At 35.4% G+C, this 23,408-nt stretch overlaps 1 pseudogene; it reads right to left on the bottom strand.

Annotated features, from left to right (window-relative positions):
* Positions 1-9,332: 9,332 nt before the first annotated feature.
* On the bottom strand, positions 9,333-10,322 carry LOC106614552 (uncharacterized; annotated as a pseudogene).
* Between the last annotated feature and the right edge of the window lie 13,086 nt (positions 10,323-23,408).

Raw genomic sequence — 23,408 nt, 5'->3', positions numbered from 1 at the left:
CATACATATTTGCAAGTATTTGCTTTATTAGTCCATAAACTCTATAATAATAAAATGTTTTTCCTTAAATTGCGAATAAGAATTAGCAGGCATTACAGACAGTAGCAAATCAGTTTAGAAGGAGACTCTTAAAAACACTCTGCGTAGTTAAAGTCGCTTCTTTCCTATTTGAAACAATAAACAGAAAATAACTCCGGCTGCATCTAAGCAGCCCTTCACAACTATAAAAGATTTCAGTTATATGCTGTAAAGACACAATCTTAATATTTTTTTCAGAGATTGCAGCGTTCCCTTGGGAAATAATCCATGCAAAACTAGGTGAAGATATCTCGTCAAATGAAAAAGTTTTCCATACAAGCACTTAATTTTGATTGTTCAGTGTGGCAGCTAAAAAACAGAGTCACGAGACAATAATTTTTAACCAAAAGGTTTGAACTAACAAGTCAATAAAAAATCCTCACAGTTGCCAATGGAGTCTAAAACTACTCAAAGAAGCATATTATTAAAAACACAAATTCATAACTGAGAAGAAGTTATGGATCTAATTCAATGTCATAAAGACATAAAAACGATTGAAAAAACCGAGACCTGTCTGATTGGACCTATTTTAAGTGCGCTCCAAGGTCGTGACAATACCGATAATGGTTTTCAAAGGCGTTAAAACAATAAATATTTAGCATTGCTTATTCTCACTATGTTGAAGAGCATAACATTAACAATCACGATACTGATAAATCTGGAAAATGTTTAAGCTATAAAAAAAAATATATCGTATAATTTCTAACATCATATCGTGCGCTACTTTTGTTCATGGTAGTTTTGGGATCAAACTTTTATCCTCTCAAGAGTATCTACAATTAACGCAAAAATCGCTTATTCATAACCACATTTGCGGGCTTAAGAAAAAGTACACACATCACGTTCAACACATTTCAATTTTAATTGCAATACTAAATGCAAAATAGCCGGCCACATGATGCATGCCGGCACTCTATGCGAACTCAACTATGCATGCAGGCGTCGCGAATCGCCTTTGCCAGGTTTTCACATACAAGTTATATATGCCGGAAAGAACATATGGACGTTCATACCATAAATATGTTTGCCTCAGAAATGCAAAGCTTACATCAGCCGTACATACATTTGTATAGGTGACCAGCTGGCTAACGATGAAAAGTCCGTTAACAAGCTGGCTCGCCAACTCATTGGCATATGGGGACAGTAGGAAAAATTTGGACCAATTTCAACAGGGTGGCCGGTTTTACGGAGTACAAAGTTTAACTTTCAAAATATTTACTTAAAAGTAAATAAATATTAGCGTGATCCTTAAAATATTGGAATTGGTTTCTTTATGTACCATAATTTCAAAAAATTTACCTCTGCTTAGATCTTCGTTTAGAGATTTTAATCGCCTCCGATTAAGATACCTGTGTAATTTTTTTGACTATAGTGGTTTTAATTAGGCATACATAATTAAACAAGTAAGGAAGAGCTAAGTCGGGTGTAACAGAACATTTTATACTTTTGCAACTTGCAAAGATCAAAGCCGGGGAAATACCTTCAGCTATTGGCAATATTCAAAACCCAATTTCATTTATATTGAGCATCAAACAGTTAATATAATTTTATAACTTTTAAGAAAACGTGTCCTCTTAATTTTAATAAAATATCACACATGTTGATCAATCTAAACGGTTCGAAGTCAAGTGGAAAGTCGGAAATATACAATTTTTTCTCTGCGAATTTGGTTGTGGTAACTTAAGCGGCCCACAGGTGCCACTTACTACGGCAATCCCAGTACATTTGTAAATCTTAATTTAGTGCTTAGTTATGACATTTTAAAGTTTTCGATTAATGACATTTTGTGGGCGTGACAGTGGTCCGATTACGCCTATCTATGAACTCGTCTTCAGCTTTTCGCCAGGGAATACGTGTTCATTTGATATCTCAATATTTACTCAAGTTACAGCTTGTACAGACAGACGAACAGACGACGGACAAACAGTCACTCTGACTTCAACTCGTCTCGACATCCTAATCATTTATACTTGCATAACCCTACATATATTTCGATTATTTTTAGGTGATACAAACAACCGTTAGCTGGTATTTTATTAATTTTTATTATAATTCATAAACTCAATTAATTTTATAACTCACATACCATCAACAATATATAAGGAGTAAAGTCAACCGTTAGGAGAAAAACACGCTCACCCAATTTATTTAACCCTTATGTTAGTAACCACTTTACCGACGTCTTTTAGCAACCGGGTACCGGGGTACCCACGTTCTGAGTATTATTATATAATAACAACGTAGAATAAAAAAAATATATAAAAAAATTAACTCACAAATAGCTTTCTTTTAAGTTAAAAAACGACGATTTGAGAGCTTCAAATGAAATATTGAATTTATTTTAAGTTATTCACACAAATACAACGCGGTGGGTACCCGGGTGCCCGGTTACTAACATAAGGGTTAAAATAACTCGCATATTGGACGATATATGGTATATAAAGTTAGCGGGAAGTTCGAAAATATTTCTATTAGTTAGATGGGGTCTATTGACCCGTATTCACTCATTTGTGACATACATTCAATTTGTATATAGTATTATCAGAAAAGGATTCTTATCGAAGAAGCTGTGCTTTCTTTTTTGCCATGAAACACGTATACCAAGTTTCCACACGATATCATAATATTTACTCAGATATATCTATATCGATTAGTTTTAGGTGACACAAACAATCGTTAGGTGAAGAAAATTATTACACTCCGTAGGTAACAACATGTTGCAAGAGTATAAAAAACATTGAGATTACCATCCATTGTAGCGAATGAACTAAATATATGTATCATACTTTAGGGTTTCACAGAAGAACTCTTTTTTTTTTAGTCGACGTAATTTTTGTCGAGCGCAATTTGGGATTGTATTTGTGATCGATATGTATTTTGCTTCAAAATCAGTTCTTGCGATTCTCTTCATTGTTGCTAAAACTATTTTCAATTAGCATCTTGAACCATCTTGAACCAGAAAGAATCCCAGGGAACCAGATTCGGAGAATACGATGAGTGTGAAAGCAGCTCCAATTCTATAGTTTTTCAGCGTTTTTATTGATTTGTGAAACGATGCATTGCTTTGATAAATCAGTAATTTTTTTTTTCTTGAAATGGGCCCAGATAGCCAGATTCAACTTTTTCCTTTTAAATCAAATTAAAGAAAATTTTCTCATAGGTATCCCCAATACATATAGACTACAGCTTTGACAACAGACTGTTGGAACCTTTTACACTTTTGATGTGGTTCATGGCGTCCAGTGCATGTGGATAAATGTCGATTTGATGCCGGAGTCAAATTAAAAATCAAGTGATAAATCCAAGTCCTTCAATGTATTCATTAAGCGATCTTCAAAAAGCATTTTTAAGTGTCGGATAAAATATTTGTATTCAATCGAATTGGCCTCTCAGCTAGTAGCTGTACCATAGAAACGAATTAGTTATTTCACTATAGTAGTATCCATGCAGTTGTTTAAAAAATTAAGATCAGCCTAAGCATTTTCACAATACTTAGAAGTCACCTCACCTCAAATTGGCTACAGGGTCTTCGCTGGCATTTTCATGCACTACGCACGGGGAAATAAAGAAATACAAATAAAACAGGACAAAATTGAAAAATCCTTCAACAGCAAACTGCAAGCGTGTACCGTTATTGTGTTAGTGTGCATACAGTCATTTCTATTCAGCTATTCAACTGGTTGGTGGCGCTGCTTTATGGTCGCTTTGTTGCCCATTATTGCTTAGCCCGAGTAAATTTCATTGATGATCGCGGAGTAAATTGCATTTGCGGTCAGCAAACTCAACACACACAAACACACACATGCATGCATATGCACCTATACAGCAGACATCAATGCTGTTCACCTCATTTTGAAGCAGTTTTGTTGCTTTTTCCTTTTTTTTTTTCTTTTTGAGGTCAAGCTACTAGCAGCCAACTCATGCAACTCACTCTACCCGCTCATAATCTTACTTTCATTCGTTCCATTTCGTTGGATATGCGGCCATTTTCAATTTCAATACAACATTACGGTTTTTAGGTTTGGTCCAACTCGAATTTCATTTGCGCTCAGCGGTGCACTCGGTCTTATTGCCTGTTTGTATGTGTGCATGTGTATGTGCATAGCTGTATTTGTGCTGTTAACTGTTTTTCATATTATTTCGTTCGCTGTTTAACGAGTATGTGTGTGTGTGTTTGTGTAGGTGTGCGAGTTTATATTATTTTGCCAGGCATGGGAATCAGTCCGTTAAATGGTTAGTTGGCCGCACATTCGTTTAGTTTCAATTGCCATTGTGGTGCTAATAGGAGTGGCAATGACCAGGAGCAACACCATCTATCTAGTATGACTCTAGCTTTTGCTCATTGAATGTTGTTGGTGCTGATTTCTGCTTGCTTGCATGTGAGCCCCCTGCCACACCCACTGATGCCGGGTTACTTAAATAGATTTTAATTTTGGTTTCTTTATTTTATTGCATTGCCATTTGTAGATGTCTGCGCTAGAAATATTTCATTTTATTTTCTCTTTTCCTTAAATAACCCAAGCCCCTCGTTGTGGAGATTTAAAATAATTTTTATCGTTTTATTTTAATTATTCTTGGGTTTTCTTTTTAAATTTCTTCATTCATTCATTCATTTCTTCGTTTTTAAACAAAATAGCAGGGTAGTAATTTTTGCGTCGTTTCCCATTAATTTTTCGAGTATCTCGTGCGGTATAACAAAAAAATCTCTACGAATATTTGCCGAGAGTTCATCAATGGTCCGAGGATTGCTGACATAAAATTTGGTTTCTCAAGTAACCAATAAAAATGTAGTCAGAGAGTCGAAAATTTGAAAATGAATGGCGGCACATTAAGGTCGGAAATCCTCTTAGCTATATCCTGCTGGCGGGTGCGGATTGGGCAAAAGAACGTCGCTGCTGGCACCAGCACGCCTTGACATCTAGACTAATTTATGAAATAGTCACCTAGCAGAGGCAGAGGTATGTAACCATTCTCCTCTTCCTGGTAACTTGCTTTGTATACGACACTGGAGTAGGGGGTGCATATCTACTTCTGCCTTTGCTAATGAGGTACCTAGCGGTAGGTACAAAACACTGGGGGTAAAGGTTCCCTGAAAATAAAACTCAATATAGAAGACAAAAAAGAATAAAAAAAAGAGGTGGGATATGAGCCCAAATGTCGATAGGAGAAATGACTTCTACCACCGGCGGGCACAGCAAGTTTACTTGCTACGTCGCCCGCGGCCATATCTCTACAGTGAAGGTAGCCGTTCAGAGCGGTTATAGTGCTACTGTTAAACCCGCTTTACAGCGTAGAGGTGCTAGACCTCAAAAGTGGAAGAGGAAAGGTTCTAGATTAAGACTAGGCAAAGGGTAAAACTCGGTAAGGAGGGGTTTAAAGCAAAAGCGACCTACAAAGCAGCGGCGAAATTTGTTAAAGGCTTAGCTACAAGTCCAACAGGACGAAGGAGGAAAAGGAAAGGTTGGCTTGGGTTACGGCAAAAATCGAGGAAGGAGATTCGCAAGCCGGATCGAGGAAGCAATGGCAGCGGTCCGCAGAAAGTCAAAAAGCGGGTCCGGATATAGATATAGATATAGATATAGATATAGATATAGATATAGATATAGATATAGATATAGATATAGATATAGATATAGATATAGATATAGATATAGATATAGATATAGATATAGATATAGATATAGATATAGATATAGATATAGATATAGATATAGATATAGATATAGATATAGATATAGATATAGATATAGATATAGATATAGATATAGATATAGATATAGATATAGACATAGACGCAGCAACATAAAAAATAAAATGTCCCTTCAAAAGTTTGATTTTCGAATCCATGATTAGCAAAATGGCTGCCACACAAAAAACTACACCCGATTACTCATGCTCTTTCATAAATATTTTGTAAACATATACAATGGCGTTGATTTCAGGTAAGATTTTAATTAAATCAACAATAGCAGTATGGCAATTCTAATTCGTACGTGTTTTTGTTGCCGTTGTGGTTCGCTGGCTTCATCTAATTCATTTCATTTCATTTTTGCACATTTCTTGGCTTTCCATTTTCTGAATTTTTGTTTTTCATTCAGCACTGAGCTAAGGATCAAATTCTAATTTATTGCAACAATAAAACTTGTTTTAACAGTTCTTTTAACTGCATTGCCAGCACAGTTTCTTGCTGCAACGTTTTGATAAATAAGTTTTGATAATTCACAAAATATTGTGGTAATGCAAGCATTTCTCTCAAGCGAAAGAGATTAATAATCGCAACTGAAGCAAGAAAATCTCGGTGTGGAGTAATTGTGGGTAATGTTATACATACATATGCAGACTTAAAGAGATATAAAAAGAATTATTTGATAAAAAATAGCAAAATTTATTAAGAAATTCAGAGATATTAAGGATTTTAGTGGGTTTATTGTTATTATTGCACTTTTTAATATATCAATTTAAATGTTCCAAATACAAAGAGGCAGTATATGGATTTTCATTGAAATTACTTAAATTTCAATCTAAGCTCGAATTTGATGGTAAAAAAATTTATGATCAAATACTCTAAAGTAAAAGTTACTGTACTGTCAGTACATACTGATAATATAATTTTATATTCCTTTCTTTTTTTTACTTTGAACGTATTCCATCCCAAAATATCTGCGCTGTTAAGAATGATTCTGGCCCATTTTTGGTACCTTGTTCTGATGTGAACCATATTTCAGTGAGAGCGTTCTGCATCGGTCAACACAAATGGTAGCCGGAAGGACGAAGGTCTGAGCAGGTGAAGCATCTTCCCAGCTGCTGTTTTCTAAATAGTTTTAACCGGCTTTGCTAAATGAGGCCGAGCGTTATCATGATAGAAAATTATTACCTTGTGTCCAATCAAATTCCGGACTTTGATGTTGTTGTTGTTGTAGCGGCAGAATTCTGCCGAGTTGACAGTCTTTGGCCGGAATAAATCCGGGTCCGTTCCGGTTACGTAGACCCGACTGTCGTGGGAACGGCTTTTGATAAGTTTTTGTGCTTTCACCCGATAGTTACAACGCGCTCTCCTGATCCACTAAGTACAGATCATTACCTTGGCGTCATGGATATACAGCTTTGTTGTTGATTTAGCTGGTTTACCAGGTTTTACATATGATTTTTTGCTTTTAGGGTTAAGGTAATGGATCCATTTTTCCTCACCAGTCACAATCCAATTTTAAACGTTTTGAAATAAGTTACTCCCAAAGTTTCTGCCAGCTCTTCTTGCATTTGGCAACAATCATCATCGGATAATGCTTCCAATTACTCATCTTTTAACTTTTACGGCTGGACGCCCAGGACATTCTTTGTCTTCCGAGCCAAAATCACCACTTTTAAATCGTGCAAACTACTTTTGGCATGTTCGCTCAGCTAGAACATGTTTACCATAAACTTCCTTCCAGCAAAATACCATGACTCTCGGCTGAGGATTTTTACATATTAAGGTAATGATGAAGAACACCACGCAAAAACCCTTTTTCAGGCAAAAAATACGTCTGCTGTGAGTGAAAAAAGTATTGTTATAAACGCTTCAAATGAATGACATTTATCTACTAAAAAAGTCGCACAAGTACCGTAGCTTCCCAAGCATGTTCGGAATATTGGAACAATGAATTAGTAATCAAGTTACGAAATGTATTGGCAAGCCGCAAGAGTATAGTTATACACCCAATAAGTAGCGTTACTCTAAATCTATACCCAAGAGCTGTCTACAAATTGAAAAAAAATTTAAGCAGCATTCCACACATATTTGCACAAGGTCTACAAACAAGCACAATTATTTGTAGCAACTCACCTGTGAGTACACACACCTAAGTGGCAGCATAGAGCTGAGTGGAGTAGTCGAAAGGCAATTTATTATCATTTCCGATTGTGTTTAACCACACCGAATAAGCACCGGCAGCAATCGCTATGTTTATGCTAAACTGTGCAACAACGTGCTTTTATGTGCAATCACAAGCGTAATTTACGTGCAACATTTGTATTGCTTATTAATCTGTGGCATTTTGTAACCATGAGTGTGGTTGTAGCATGTTGCTTGTGCTATACCGAGACGGAACGATACATAAATACCACGCTTTTGCACTTCTCTCGCACCACGACAATTTGTAAACTTTTGTAAGAAGGATGTTGTTGTTTTTGTTACAGTAATTGTTTATATTTGTACGAATAAAGGTGTAGTTGTAAAAAGTTATTTCTTCATAAGTACTGTAGAGTACTGTAGAGTACTTATGAATAGTAGTTAGGATGTGCGGACTCGTAAAGTATAAAAAGTTCACAGTGTAGCGTTATTCTTGCAACATGTTGCACAGAGTATAATAGTATTGTTCGTCGAAAAAAGTAATGAAATTAGATAAAGAAAAATGTATGTCGCACTAATCACGCTGATCTGGATATACATCTGTTCTGTCGGTCACCTGTCCGTGCGGTTAAAGGTTAATTTAGTAATTGTGATATTATTTTGATGATTGGTACATATGTCCTTTGGCATTCTGAGGATTTTGGTATTGCAGACTGCGAAAATCGAACCATTGCCACGCCCACTATTTACCGTTAAGCGGAAAACAATTAAAAATAGCAATAACTAGATAACAGTAAATTATAACATTTGTGGCTTAAAACTTTAATATCTAATGTCAACTAAACTTAGTGAAGAAAAATAATTAAAACTTTTTTTATAAATCATCTGATCAAATTTGACCCGGACTGCGCTCGCCGTATCGACAAATATCTTTTTTCTGGATTGGTAGAAGGTTTTATTACGTTCGCTTGAAGTTTGATCTTCATTTGTCAATTAGAATGTGTTTGGCAGCTGTTTGAAAACATCGAAATAGTTAGAAATAGAGACAGTGCTTGAAAATTGTCATTTTGGCATCAGAGAGTTCATAGCAGAGAATCATTCTCAATATCTCTTATGGATCGACTCAACATATTAAGGTTAGTTTTTTGGATATTCAGCGTGTCAATGTTAAACTTCTTTCAAAAGACGTGAATGTATTGCAAAACTGCGGCGAATGAAGGTCAAAAAAGAGAGGCTAGACAACGTAGCTAGGATCCTACATACATCAAACGCATCATTGCTGTTGACGAGACGTAGGTTTTTGAATATGACGTCGAAACTCTCTAACAATTTAGTGAATAGCGCTCCATAAGTGTGTTTGTTTTGTCAGTCCGGGTCATATTTGGTCATAAGCTATTCATATGGAAATTGTAATCAAATCGGTTGATTAAATTTATTGTTTTTTATTAGATATAAATTTATCAAAAATGTATTTATTTAAATTATCTTTCTAAAAGTTAACTAACATTTCCTGAAACATTCTTAGCTCATATATCCTTGGTAATCATGAGTAACTCTCTCTCTCTATCATAATCAGCGCTGTATTTCCGCACAAGCGATGCATGTCCAACCTCAAACCTGCATTCAACATTTCACAAGAATCCAACTAATTTCAAGAGATGCCACCAAAAGGCATGGCCTGCAACACTGCCACCGCCGCTGTACGCCTGCTCCATCAGCAAGCCAAGTCGCTGCATAGCTCGGCCCAACTCTTCCGCGCCACATTCCTTAAAACGCCAAATTTGCTCTTTACTTGTGGCCAACTGTGCGCAACGCTCGAACTGTTGCACCGCTTCGACACGCACCGCTTCACCCTCGCCGTGCAACTTCCCTTGCAGTTTGTGCAGCAGCACATTATCGATTTTCAGTAGCGCCGCATTGGTAAACTGCTGCACCTCGGTAGCAATAATGAGTGCCTCATCCGGCAGTGGCATCACACCTGAGCCCGCCGCAGCACCGGTGCTCACGTTCGTGTCGTTGGCAGCAGTTGCTGTAGCAGTTGCACACTTGCGTGGTTACAAAAGGGAAAAAAGTTAATTTCAAAAGAAATTGGAAAAGTTTTGTGAAAATCAAAATTACAGCTAATATTACGCTTACCAATGACAGAAGGGCAATTGCAATGCCAGTAGCTGTTGCAGCAGCAATGTTGCAAGCAAACAACGATTTGTTACACATGGTCACTAAATCAATTTCGAGTTCCGAAAATTCAACGCTGCCCACTGTTTGTGGTTTGAACGTATTTTTGTTTTGTGTGATGCTTTGTGAAATTTCTTGCCTTCTTCTGCGAGACTTTCTGCAGCACTGATTCTTTACGCCCGCAAATGGTTCGTGAAATATAGAAACGCTGCGAAAGTTTTATCATGGCGCGTCTTCGAGATGTTTTCACCGTGTTTATCTGCACATTGTTGACAGTACGTACACATATACATACACACATGTATGTATTATATATAGCTGATAAGCGCGCTGCATTGGGTCTGGTGATCTTAATTAGCATATTGTACTCACAAATATTTGTATTTACTTCCACGGCGTGATAAGCAATAGGTGTACCTATACAAGTATATATTTCAACACACAAATTTGCTTATCTGTTTATACGGTTATATCAGCTTTGCTCCTTTGATCCCACAAATGAATAAATATTTTTATCACAAGATTTCTTTCGGTTCCAGCAACAACATGGTCGTATATATAATGAAGTTATTGACCTATTGTGCGATAAGCCAGAGAATGTTTCGGGTAGACGGAAAATTTAAGTCATTCTATTAATAATATAAATTATACAGGGTAACACAATACAAAAGTTGAAATGATTTATAGAAGCTGGGGAAGATCCATATGTAGCATTATGTATTATAACACGCTTAAAAAAAAAGAACAAGTAAGGAAGTTCTAACCGAACCGAACATTTTATACTCTCGCAACTTGCAAGAATCACAGCCCGGGAAATGACTTCAGGTCTTGGCAAAATTTTATACTTATATTAAAGGTAGTATTGATCCGATTCAACACATTTTTGGCACAAAAACATACTATTATCAAGAGTTTCCTTTAATTATATTATTATATGAGTTTCAAATATATATCTTACACATTGACCGATATTTTCGGTAAAAAGTCAACTATAGGCACAGGGATCCATATATTCAGTACCTAGGCGCTTGAACAATTTTGGTTCGCTTTAGACAATTTTTGCTCAAAAGGTGGCATACTTTAAATCATTTGGGCTTGATTTGCATAGTGGAAAGTGAAAGAATCAGATGGAATGAAATGGGCGTGGTTGTAATCCGATTTTACCCATTTTCACACTACAACATAGAATTATGAGAGTAATGTTATGTACCACATTTGGTTGAAATCGGTTAAGCAGATTCCAAGATATGGGTCTTCACCTAAAAGTGGACAGTGCCACGCCCACTGGCTAATTTTAAACGTGTTTCCTATAAAGTCATCTCATATCATTCCGAAGATCAAATTTAATGTCTCTGTCATGTTTAGTGCTTGACTCGTCGAACTTTTAGTAACGGACGGACGGACGAACAGACAGTCACCCGAATTTCAACTCGTCTCTTCATCCTAATCATTTATATATACATAACCCTATATCTAACTCGATTAGTTTTAGGTTATACAAACAACCGTGAAACAAAACTATTATACTCTATAGCAACATGTTGTGAGAGTATAAAAATATAATAAAAATCCGGTCAAATCATTTGATCTCTCCAGTATATATGTGTGACATAGTGACATATGATATGAGATTTGTAATCCTAATGAAACATAATAACTATACCTAAATCATTAATTTCAGCGCAAAGGTATTAAGCTCACATTTCAAACTGAACACGAGCAAATATAAGATCAGCAAGTCAACGTTACTGATTGTATAAAATTCTGATAACCCGAGAGCCAGCCAATCTAGCATCGAGCTAAATATATTAATGACGCATCATTAGCATTATGTGGTCCTAATTGAAGACGCTGTGAGAACTAGAACTATATGAGGAAATATTAATCTAAATGACAAACATATAATCGTATTATGACTGTCACCGACTACTATGGGTTAGTTTAAACCACCACAACAACAATTCCCACTTCTTATCTGTAAAGTAGGTATATTCGTGAATCGAATTAATAAATACTTAAGTAAAGAATGAGTCATTGTTGACGGTCAACTATCTCAAGGTGTACTGCAAGTAAGCTCTGTGTCAACGCTAGTATGGATGATATCATATATGTGTGTACAATGCAGAGAAAGATCTCGGACTAAACCGGCAATAAGACCGGAAAATTAGACTTTTAAAAAAATGGAAGTAATTTACTCTCTTCGTAAAAAAAAAAATATTGACTGATGGTATCAGTATCTATAGTAAATATGGTGTATTTTGTAGCACACCTATATGGAAGCATTGCCCAGGTGAAAATAAGGCGGCCCGTCAATACAAAATCTTGCCTTGTAAAAATATTCAAAGTTACAACAACTGTTCCTTCGTTCTTCAGAGGTGTCCTTTCACTTCGATATCCAAGCTATACTGACTTTAAACTCACTGAAAACTAGTTAAGGAGTACATAACCTCATTAGCAATAGCTTGAAGCTTCTTCCTTATTAGACTTGAATGGGTGCCCGGTCAAAGCGGAATCGACGGCTGCTAGGGAAAGCACTTTTTCCCATTTTCATCTGATTGGAAGCGACTTGGTTTTCCGATATCTTCTTGCATTCTGGTGTTGGAGCTTTGAACCTCTAGACAGCTCACCAAGCGCTGGTCAACAAACAGAGCTTGTGGAATATCCTTCTGGACGCGAATGTACGGTAAGGGGCCCCCCGAACTACTGGTATTTAGCAAAGTCAATCTCGCCGTTCCGACTGGACCCAGTTCAATCGCTTCACGCACGATGTGGCTAAATTGTCGTACGCTCTGTGCCAATGTTGTTGGAGGAAGGCGAGGTGGAATCATCTTGTCACTTCCTCCACTTTTTCACGGTTTATGCCAGACTGAGATTGAAATATCTCAGTAGGCACACCTTGTTGGTTTGTGGTAAGCTGAAAGCGCTTCGTCGATCTATGAGAATCTGGTCGATCAAGAATAATCTATGACCAAAATGGATCTGCAAATAACGACAATAAGTAAATCACAAGAAAAGGAAATCTACAATACACAGCGTCTTATAAGAGTACACACAATTTCAATGTAATTTTTAAAATTTTTGTTACTGTTACCCATAAAAAATTGAGTTATTAGCTGAATTTTTACAGAGCAACAACTTTTTTTTAGTTTTTCAAGCATTTAACCTCAAACATCATGGTGATGAATAAAAAGTCAAAGGTGAGAAATCTCATTGAGAATATCTTGCGCAGGCCTAGCGCTTATTATATATGAGTGTGGAATCGAACAAACAACTGTTATAAGTGCAATATTCTGATTTAATCAAGTAGAGAGAGAAAAGAGGGCGGCTATACCAAAGTTTAATACTTTACTTCTTCTTCTTCTCTTCCCAATCTTTTTCTGTTTCATATGAAAAGTTGGATATAAAATTAGTTTTTTATGAATAAGAGCTTTAATTTAATTAAATTTATATATAAGTATTTAATATTATTTATATAATTTTTTAAATTGCTCAACTAGCCGCTAAATACCGCTGTAATAAAATCTTAACTTGTACCCAAGTACAACAATTTAAACTAAAGCGAGCTACAAAAATCTAACCATAGAACTGGCAGCTTGTCTTTGGCAAAACGCCCACGAAAAAGTCGAGCAAAGCAAAAACAACTCAAACACCCAACCACACGCACAAATGAGGCAAAAATTACAGCGAAATGATAAATTCATAGCGAGACAGCACTGCAAACAAATTTAAATAATTTTAAAGTGACGAGATTGAATGGAAGTGTCAGAAAGAGTTATGACAGCTGGGAACTCGACATGTTTTGCCAACTGACATAATTTATGCAGCAGTTTTGACAAGAAATTACAAGACTGCGCGCACTTGTATGGCTGTGTTGTGGGTGTGGCAACAGCAGCTGGCCGATGGGGTGTGTGGGGCGGGCAGTGCCGTCATTATAGCAAACCGCACAATTTATAATTTTAGTGCGAGGCTTTCTATGGAAATATATTTGTTTGCAGATTTATATATATATTTACACACATCTATACTTGTACATACAGGCGAGTACATATGTATATAGCCAACAATAGTGTCAACAAAATGATTTGTAATCACAATAAAAAGACTGTAAAATGAGTTGCAGCATATGCAGTATTATAAAAAAGCAGCATTTAATGTAGGGGCGTGACAGCGTTAGGGTTCCATCAACCCACCAGTAAACCATTCGAGCTAAACAAACAAAACTCAGAATACATGTGTGTTAAGTACGTGTACAAATAATTACTTCGTTATTTCAGACTTCAAAAGCTTTAATTACGAGCGTTGTTCGACAAGTTAATGGCTATTTTAAAATTTCAGTAAATGAAAAATACAACCTCTCAGTAGATGGAAAATGCAACACTGCGATGTTCATCTGCAATATATTAAATGTTTGGAGCTAAATATAAAGAAATACCTATTTGTTTGATCCTAACTCTATATTTACAAGACTAACTGTGAAGCAGAGGAAGAATCTCTTACAGCAGCTGAAACTCGTGATGGATCTCTGAAGATTGGTTACCGTTTCAGAAATTATCATTATAATCAAAAAAAAAAAAAAAATATATATATATATATATATTTTTGGATAGTTGGACAAAGAAGATGCTTGAAGCAATAGACGTCTGATATGGGTAAACATAAAAACTTAATCTGAAAACTATTGAACATTCACAAGCACTTAGTTCTAGCATTGTTATAAGTTTCTCCATTTACATAACATAGTTGCGAAAGTTTAACCTCAACAAATCTTACGCAAGCACCTTAACTTTGACAAGTGATCCCAAAGCCATGCATATACTAAATATATATAATATATGATAATGAAGACTTAAATGAGGATGATTTCATAAAATAAAAGATTTTACAATTCATCAAAATATATATCTATATATAGACGAGTTCTTGTAAGTTTAATAACCGCAAGTGGTAGCACGGTGTAAAGAGATTTGGTATGAAAAAAGAGCTCACCGCCGAAGTAAACGCCTAATATACATTGTAAGGTCCAAAAACATAATATTAGATATCTACCAAATCTTATTTGCGCGGTGTGTAACACATAGTTGAAGACTCTACAAAATATATACATACATATATAAATAATCCCTCAGTTTTTGAGATATCGATCTGAAAAGTTGCATGCCTTTTTTCTCTCCAAGAAACTGTCCATTTGTCGAAACGGCCGATATCGGACCAGTACAGCATATTGCTGTCATATAAACTGAACGATCGGAATCAAGTGCTTGCATAGAAAACTATTTCAATATAATCCAATCTCCAAAGAAATTGTTCAGATCAGATCACTACATCATATAGCTGACATACAAATTGAGCGATCGAAATCACGTTCTTGTAAGGAGCCTTTGTATTTGTGAGGGGTATTATAGCTTTGGTGCAACCGAAAGTGCAGCGAAAGTTAAAGTTTTTCTTGTTTTTTCTTATTGTTTCAACTTTTGTTATAAATAATTTACTACATTTTCTTTCGGTAAAAAAAAGTAATCTTTCCTTACCTATAAATATCGCTTAAATACATGTTTTCTAAAGTGGGAAAGAGAGAAATTTGACTATTTTTCCCTTACGCCCAGAAAAATGTCGAAATTACACTTTTTCTGAGGGTTCTAAATACACTTAACCCTTAAAATCCGGTGAACATATAGTTCAGCATATAAAAACTGGAATACTGTGTTCCAATACTTGTAAGCTATCTTCCATTCCATTAGAGACTCTTTATATTCCAAATAAGCTCGTTAGCTTGTACTAAGAGTAGCCTAGTTTCAAACCCACTATCAACCGAGTGCTAGCGACAAACTCGAACCAACCGTTTTTGGCTGTGGCCGATAAATGTGTTTGGAAAACCTGCTACACACACATATGCAAACTTTGCAACACCACAAAAGTAGGTGTGCGTACGATTTGCATGCGGAATGGTGACAACATGCTATTACTCTTGCCACTATCATTTGCTGGCGCTGATTTGGGGCTGTTGCCATTTCGTGCAGCTCCATTTTTTCCCCGCTTTGTTTTGCCTTAATTTGTTTACTTAGCTTAGTTGGCTGAGCTGTTGATGATTATTACTTTTTTTGTTGTTGCTAATTTCTGCTTTCCTGCTGTCGTTGCTGTTGTTGTTTGTTGTATATTAGTCAGTGTCCTTTTTGTTGGCAATTGTTTTTGTGTTTTTTGTTGAAGAGAAAACTTTTGAATTATTATACAGTTAAACATACGCATGCACAATTGCGGTATTACGTCTCCATCGCTCTGGCAACTCGCTCGAATGCTCGCATGTAAAACAAGTGAAACTTTTAAAAATTCACACCAAAATGTTGGTGAAAGTTTTAATCTTCGGGCGAATATTTCAATTAAGTGACAAAACTTTGCACTTGTCATTTGCCATTTGTTGTCGTTTTGCTCGCTGTTGTTGTTATTGTTGCTGTTGTTGTGTCGTTCTGCCATGTTCTGCCCGCTGCTGCCACTCAGCCTAGATGTATGCTACAAATCAACCTGCGTATATTCATTCTCTAATTTCGCCTCTGGCCAAAGTCTCAGTTCAACAACCGTTATTCTACTAGCTGCGCCGGCAACACCCATACATTTGTACATACGTATGTTGTTGTGACGTATGTTGCTCATACGCCTTGTCATCTAGTTACCACTTTACAATTGTTGTTTTCAGTTTTCGCCGCTCTGCTCGCCTTCGCTCTGGGATTGTATGCCATTTCAGGGTGTGACCGCATTTAATTGGAAGTATTTTGCACTCGCACTTGATTATATTCAAATTGAAAGACTCAAACAAAAATACAACTAAATCAAGTTGAGTTTGTAGAGTTCGTAGGCGCAGAGCGCCCAAGTGCGTTGGGATCTGCTACAAGTTGCTCTGTGCCTGAGAGATATGCAAATAACTCATGTTTGCATATGCTTCGCTTAGTTGTTGGCTTGGCTATTGTTTTGGTGTTTGTAGTAGGGTGGTAAGTTTTGTTCAATAAAATTTCAAATAAAATACAAAAAAATAAAAATATACTATTCCTCTCGCTCTGATAATTTTTGTTAATATTTTATATATCGACATGATTTTATGGAATAAGTACATCCTTTCACTTCACAAATGTACTTGAGGTTTTGGTATTGTATGGACGGGTTCTAGTAGCTACGGTTGTTCCAATGAAGCTTTTGCACCCATAAAAATACAAGGGAAACTCAAAATTATTCTACCTATCGGATTTTCATCTTACGAAATACGCATGTTCTGTACATAGTTCCCCTTACAATGATCTGTTTTTGATCTGCTTAAAAATTGAAGGCCAAAAACGACAAAAAAATTTTATCTAAAATTTAGCTCTTTTTCTAAAACACCTCCGTTTCGTTTTAATACTTTCGTTCAATATTTTCTAAAGATTTTTTCTAGGTTTGATTCACGAATAAGGCCGCAATCACTGCAACATTGGAGGACCTTAATTTAGCGCCGTCGGAGATCGCGCGTTACTCAGAAAACATTTAATTTGTTTTACAGTGTACTCTTAAGATATTAATTAGGGTGGAGCGAAAAAAAATTTTTTATTTTTTTTGCTTAGCCTTAGGGTAAAATTTGTAGATTATAAAAAAAAAAATTTTTGGAATAAAACAAACAAAATTTTTTTTTAACATCTAGAGGCGGCACTTTTAAAGTAAATTTCGAGTTAAAATTATTTCGTAAAAAATGTTTAAGAAATGTTCTAGAAGCAGAAGAGAGTTCTTTCTGGCCAATTAAAAACTATCAACTTAAAAAAAATTTATTTTGTGGTCATTATTGGAGTTTTAAAAACAAGTCTTAAACGGCAACATGCTTTTCTGAAGCGTTAAAAAAAATGCTGAGTGAAAAACCATCAAAGTCGATCATTTTTATATAAATGTGAAAAGTTTAAATCCAAAAAAAAAATTTTTTCTCCAAAAAAATTTTAACTGGAGACGTTAAAAAAGTTTCTGTTTTTATAATCTTCAAAGCAAAAAAAAAATTTTTTTTCGCTCCACCCTAATGTGTATAAATATAACTACCCCTAAAATATTAAAACAATTGAACAGTAGTTTTTTTTAATACCCAAAATATCACCATAAGTTGAAAATTGTGAGGCAATACATCTAGAACTGAACTTTTCTGCAAACCAATGAAGCCTCGACTGTTGAGTGGCTTATATAACAGTATTACTTAAACCTTAACTTTGTAAAGACGTATGAAACTTACTTCGATCAAGAAATATGATCTGCTTAATCGAAATATATATTTAATTGGGTTTATAAATTCGAAAGCTCCGTAGTCTTCATTAATTTTTTAAGCTAACGATGCTTTCGGAAAATTCTTACATTATATTTTGACACCCACTTTAAAGTCTCCAAAAGAGTTCGAAAACCGATTGAACAACATTTACATTAATACACGAATCGAAAAATTCTGATCCATCAATATAGTTTTCCTTTCTCATTGCGTAACACAGCTACTCTTACAGGAATGTACGAGGTGTGTTCAAAGGAAAAGGTGAATTTTGATTTTCGCGGGCTGAGTACGTTCGATTATCGAAATTTTGTTTTTGTTATAATCGGAGACATCTGTTTATCATGTGCTTGCATTTGGAGCCAATTTCGATTAGTAGTTTGTTTTTAACAACAGAAAAAATTAGTCACGTTTTTGTGGGCTCTTCGATTGTTGACTTTTGAAAGAAATGGATCAAAGAATACGAGTATGTATTAAATTTTGCGTTATAAATTTAATAAAGTGCTCCAAGGCACTTAAAATATTGACTGTGGCATGCGCTGAGTCCACTTTGTCTCCAAAAAGTGTTCATAAGTGGTACAAGCGCTTTACAGAAGGCCGAGAAGATATTGATGACGATGAACATCCTGGAGATGCGATCACCTCAACAAGCGAAGAAAACATCGAAAGAGTGAAAAAAATTGTCCTGGAAAATCGTCAAATCACTATTAGGGAAGTTGCAGAGGATGTTGGCATATCAATCGGCTCATGCCATGCAATTTTCTCGAATGTTTTGGGCATGAAATGTGTAGCTGCGAAGTTTGTTTCGAAATTGCTAAATATACCAGCTCGCACATCAATGCTTATTTGAAATTTTTGGGCAAAAAAAAACCCCGTAGTCATGTCTCAACCACCGTATTCACCAGATTTGGCTCCCTGTGCCTTTTTCCTATTATCTAAACTGAAGAAACCCAATAACAGGAAAGCGGTTTGCCACAATTGTATCCGAGGGAAATTTCTTCTAAGGGGACAAAATAGATATTCATGAATAAATAAGTACTTTTCAAATAAATTCGAAATTCGCCTTTTCTCTGAACATACCTCTTATGTTCCAAGCTCTTATTGAGCTTAATTTAATTTTTAGCCGGTAATATTAGGATGAAATAAATTTAAAATTGAGAACAAAATATTATATGGTGAATTGCGGGATGTGAACGATGTTTTTGTGTATTCCATCCGACGAAAATGAAAGCAAATGTCGAGTTTTAAGCTCATAAATACTGTTAAATATTTCCAAAGCTCGAAATCAAAATTTAAAATTGGTCTTGGGTTAAAATATCTAAAAATACACATTTTTTTTTACTTAATGAATTAATTTTTAGGTCATGAAATACGACTTTTATTTCTGATAAAGGAAAGAATATTTGTCTGAAATTAAAAATAAATAAACACAAATAAAAATTTAGTATTTAATGGCTAATTTACTGTAACGAACTTAATTTGTGCTCATTATTTACTCACAACCAACTTTAAGCTGCAGGAAAGTGCAAACCTGTCAGTAATAGATTAATTAAAGCGGAGAACCTTTATCAGTGACATGAATTTCAAATTTAAAAAAAAAAAAACTGTAAAATTAAATAATTATAAATTCATGCAAATTATTCAATGGTCACAAACAGTTAGCCAGGCAGATAAATGACTCTTGGCTATAGCAATTGGTCGAAATTTTCGTTTATGCACAATTTATTTGTAAGAAATTAAGCAGTAATTTAAGTGACAGCTCTTTAAGAATCTCAGATGAGCTATTACATACATATACTTGATAATAATTTCAAGAACTTTCATTTTCACTCAATTATTTGCTCTACCTTTGCATTTCATTGATTTTTAAAATATTTGATTTATATTTGGCGTCTAATCAAGCGATCGTAAATCTCCGAGGCAAACAAATTAGTTTCCCCAAGTTGCAATTACCAATGCAGCATAAGCAATGGCAGCCAAATTACAGCAATTTAATGCGAATTTGCCACACAAAATGATTGCATGCACGTGCAGCTACATAACGGCATACTTACATACATACATAGAGATACATACATAAAATGGTTTTAGATAGATGTGCGTGTGTGAGGCAACTAAGCATTGACTGTTGCACTTTCGTTGGCGCAGCGGTCAAGCGTCATTGCACACAGGAGTGCTGCTGCCTTAACCCAGGCGTATTTTATGCAAGTAATAATTTTGAGTAATTAAAAAAAAGTTTTCACACAAATAAAATTCAATTTACAATTTAACCGTTATAACAAAATTTCAAAGAAATTTTTCGAAAATAAGTGCAAATTAAACTGTCAGACAGCCGTCAAAGGGTTAAAATTTATGAGCATACCAGTCGAGCGTGCTTTTAATATATATTTATATTATAAGTACAAAGATTTTTTTTATTAAATATTGCCCCAAAATTATTAATAAATTTCATTAGGACGTTAGAGGGTTAAATTTTTGAAACAATTTTTTTCGAAAATTATTAAAATACTTAGAGCCCTGCAGTCAAAATTAACTGGTAATTCTATTTTGTAACATGTAAAACTTTAAGACTCAGTAAAACATCAAAGAGAGACGTAAAGAATTTAAAAAACTTGTTCGTAATACAAATTAATCTACATATATTTTGATCGTTTTATTGTTTCTCTAAACTAAACAAAATGTACATTGATCAGTTATTTTCGAATTACAAGGTAATCGGCTGACAATTATTCAGATCCCAAATACTAATCGTTCGCCAGACATCCATGATTAACAATTCTGACATTTGTGGTAAACCAACGGACCGAGAGCAATATGTTTCAACTTAATATCGACAAAACAAACCAAAATTTTTTTTACCAATGTTAGCATTAAAAGTGAAACGAAATGATATAAAAACTCTAGTAGAAGTGCTAACAGGTCACTGTCTAATAGGCAGACATACCAGTAGACTAGGAACGCCATATAATGACTACTGTTGAAGCAGTCAGTAAATAGAAGAGAAGGAGACTATTAAACATCTACTATGCAAATGTAAGGCTCTATATAGAAAAAGAATCACAACTTGTTGTACTGATGAACTCATCAAAAGCACGTGATGGTTCAAAGAGAAGCCAATAGAGTGAGATTACTTTAATCACGGTGGTATCACAATGGACCTCCTAAAAGCCTGAGCGCGTCGTTAGACAACCACTCTACCTATCTACCTACATACCTAGTACGTTAACTCTACCTTAGAAAAGCGAGCTTATTAGCCATTTTGGTCTTCAGCATCAAATACAACTTAAAAGAGTCGTCACGACAAGAACTTTTTTTGTAAGTTCACTACTTATTTTTGGTGTTTATAGAAATACAATTTTGCCATGGTAAAAATCGCATACGAATTGACATATGGAGATCAGAAGATCAAACTTCACAGGAACATAAAAAAAGTTGTGCCGATCTAAGAAAATAAATTTATCGAATCGGTTTGCGCGCACAGTTTATATGGACCAGTCCGGGTCAATTTTGATATTGAGTGTATACTAATGTATATAAGAAAGAGTCTGGCCAATCCGATTCTATGCTGGGCTCATCAAATTTTCCGCATGTGCGAACATACTCAGCTCTCCACCATCTTGGCGCTGCTGTAAGAATGCGGCAAGACCGACGGGCAGCAATGCTACATGCGGCACAGAATGCCCGCAGTTCGAAAGCAATTGGTCGAAATGTCTTATTAATGATGGCCAACAGACCGGCAACTACTACTAACAAATACATACATAAATTATGAAACACACACACACATACACAAACATACATTTATATATTTGTTGCATGCAACCTCATCAGTGAGTCAATTGTATTTGGCCGCAAACGGGTAAAGTTTGCCGTTAGGCTGAATAGCCGCTGAGCTTACTACGCTACAATAACAATAACAACTGAAGCAATCACACATATAAACTGCACCTGCAGTCTCACTGAAGTTGAGCCACATGGCCTTACACCGAAATCAGTTATTCACAGTTCTTATGGGATTGCACGCACACACACACACACACATACAAAGAAAGCTCAGTTGGCTTATTTGGTTGGCAGGTAGTGATTTGTATGTTTAAAAGCCGTATGAAAGCGTGTGCAGAACTAAATGCCTTGCAACACAGCGTTGCATTTTGGCTTTGAAAGTGAGTGTGAGGCAATAGAAAGAATAGGTTTCTAATGTCTACTGCAGTCGCATTAATGCAGTAGGGCGGCGGCTGCTGGCTGGCAGCAGTCAAAATGACTGCAAAGTGTGGCAAGTGGCAAGTTCGGTAAAGTTCAAGGGTAATGTAATAATTATGATATTTCACAATTCTTTATGACTTCAGCGCAAGAGCAGCATGCCTGCTGCTTGCAACTAATGCCAATGCCATAACCGTACTTTGCAGAATCACGGCGGTGTGTAGCTGTTGCGAGTTTGAGCCAGGTTGCAAGTACACTTTCTCGCAGTTGATCTAACTTTGATGCCAGCGCCAACAGTAGCTGCTGTTATTGGTGTTATTGTTATTCTTTTTGCAATTTTTTGTAGTTTGCAGTGTTTTTTTTTTTACAAATCTTCTTTACTTCTTTATTGAGCTTATTGTTGTGGCAGTAGCGGAGTTGTAGAATCTTCAACACAAAATTGTGATTTATAATATTTGTGCTCATGAAGTGAGTGTTGTTCAGCGAATATACTTTTATTTAAGTTGTGTTATTGTTGTTGTTTCTTTCTTGAAAATCACATTTGTTGAAGACTTTGCAGTTGCTTTTTTAAACTTATGCTGACGACTTGATTTGCGAGAATGTACTGATGGTTTACTTCGTTTAAAGCATATTCCCTTACAGCGAATTTCTTTTTTTTCAAATTCTTATAAATATTTATAGAAAGTATTTAATATAAAAAAAATTTTAATTATCTTATATTTTCTTAAACAACAGAAGCAATACTATGCCCAAGTATGAAGAAAGCACTTAAGGGGCACACCAAGTGTGGAATTAGAAACAAACAAAAAATAATATTTTTTTTACATTTCGATAGGTTATACTTTCAAAAATAACATACTAAAATTTTAAATC

The sequence above is a fragment of the Bactrocera oleae genome, chromosome 2 (assembly GCF_042242935.1).
Source record: "Bactrocera oleae isolate idBacOlea1 chromosome 2, idBacOlea1, whole genome shotgun sequence".
NCBI classification, from domain to species: Eukaryota; Metazoa; Arthropoda; class Insecta; order Diptera; family Tephritidae; genus Bactrocera; species Bactrocera oleae.
This window is presented reverse-complemented; position numbering and strand designations above follow the sequence as displayed.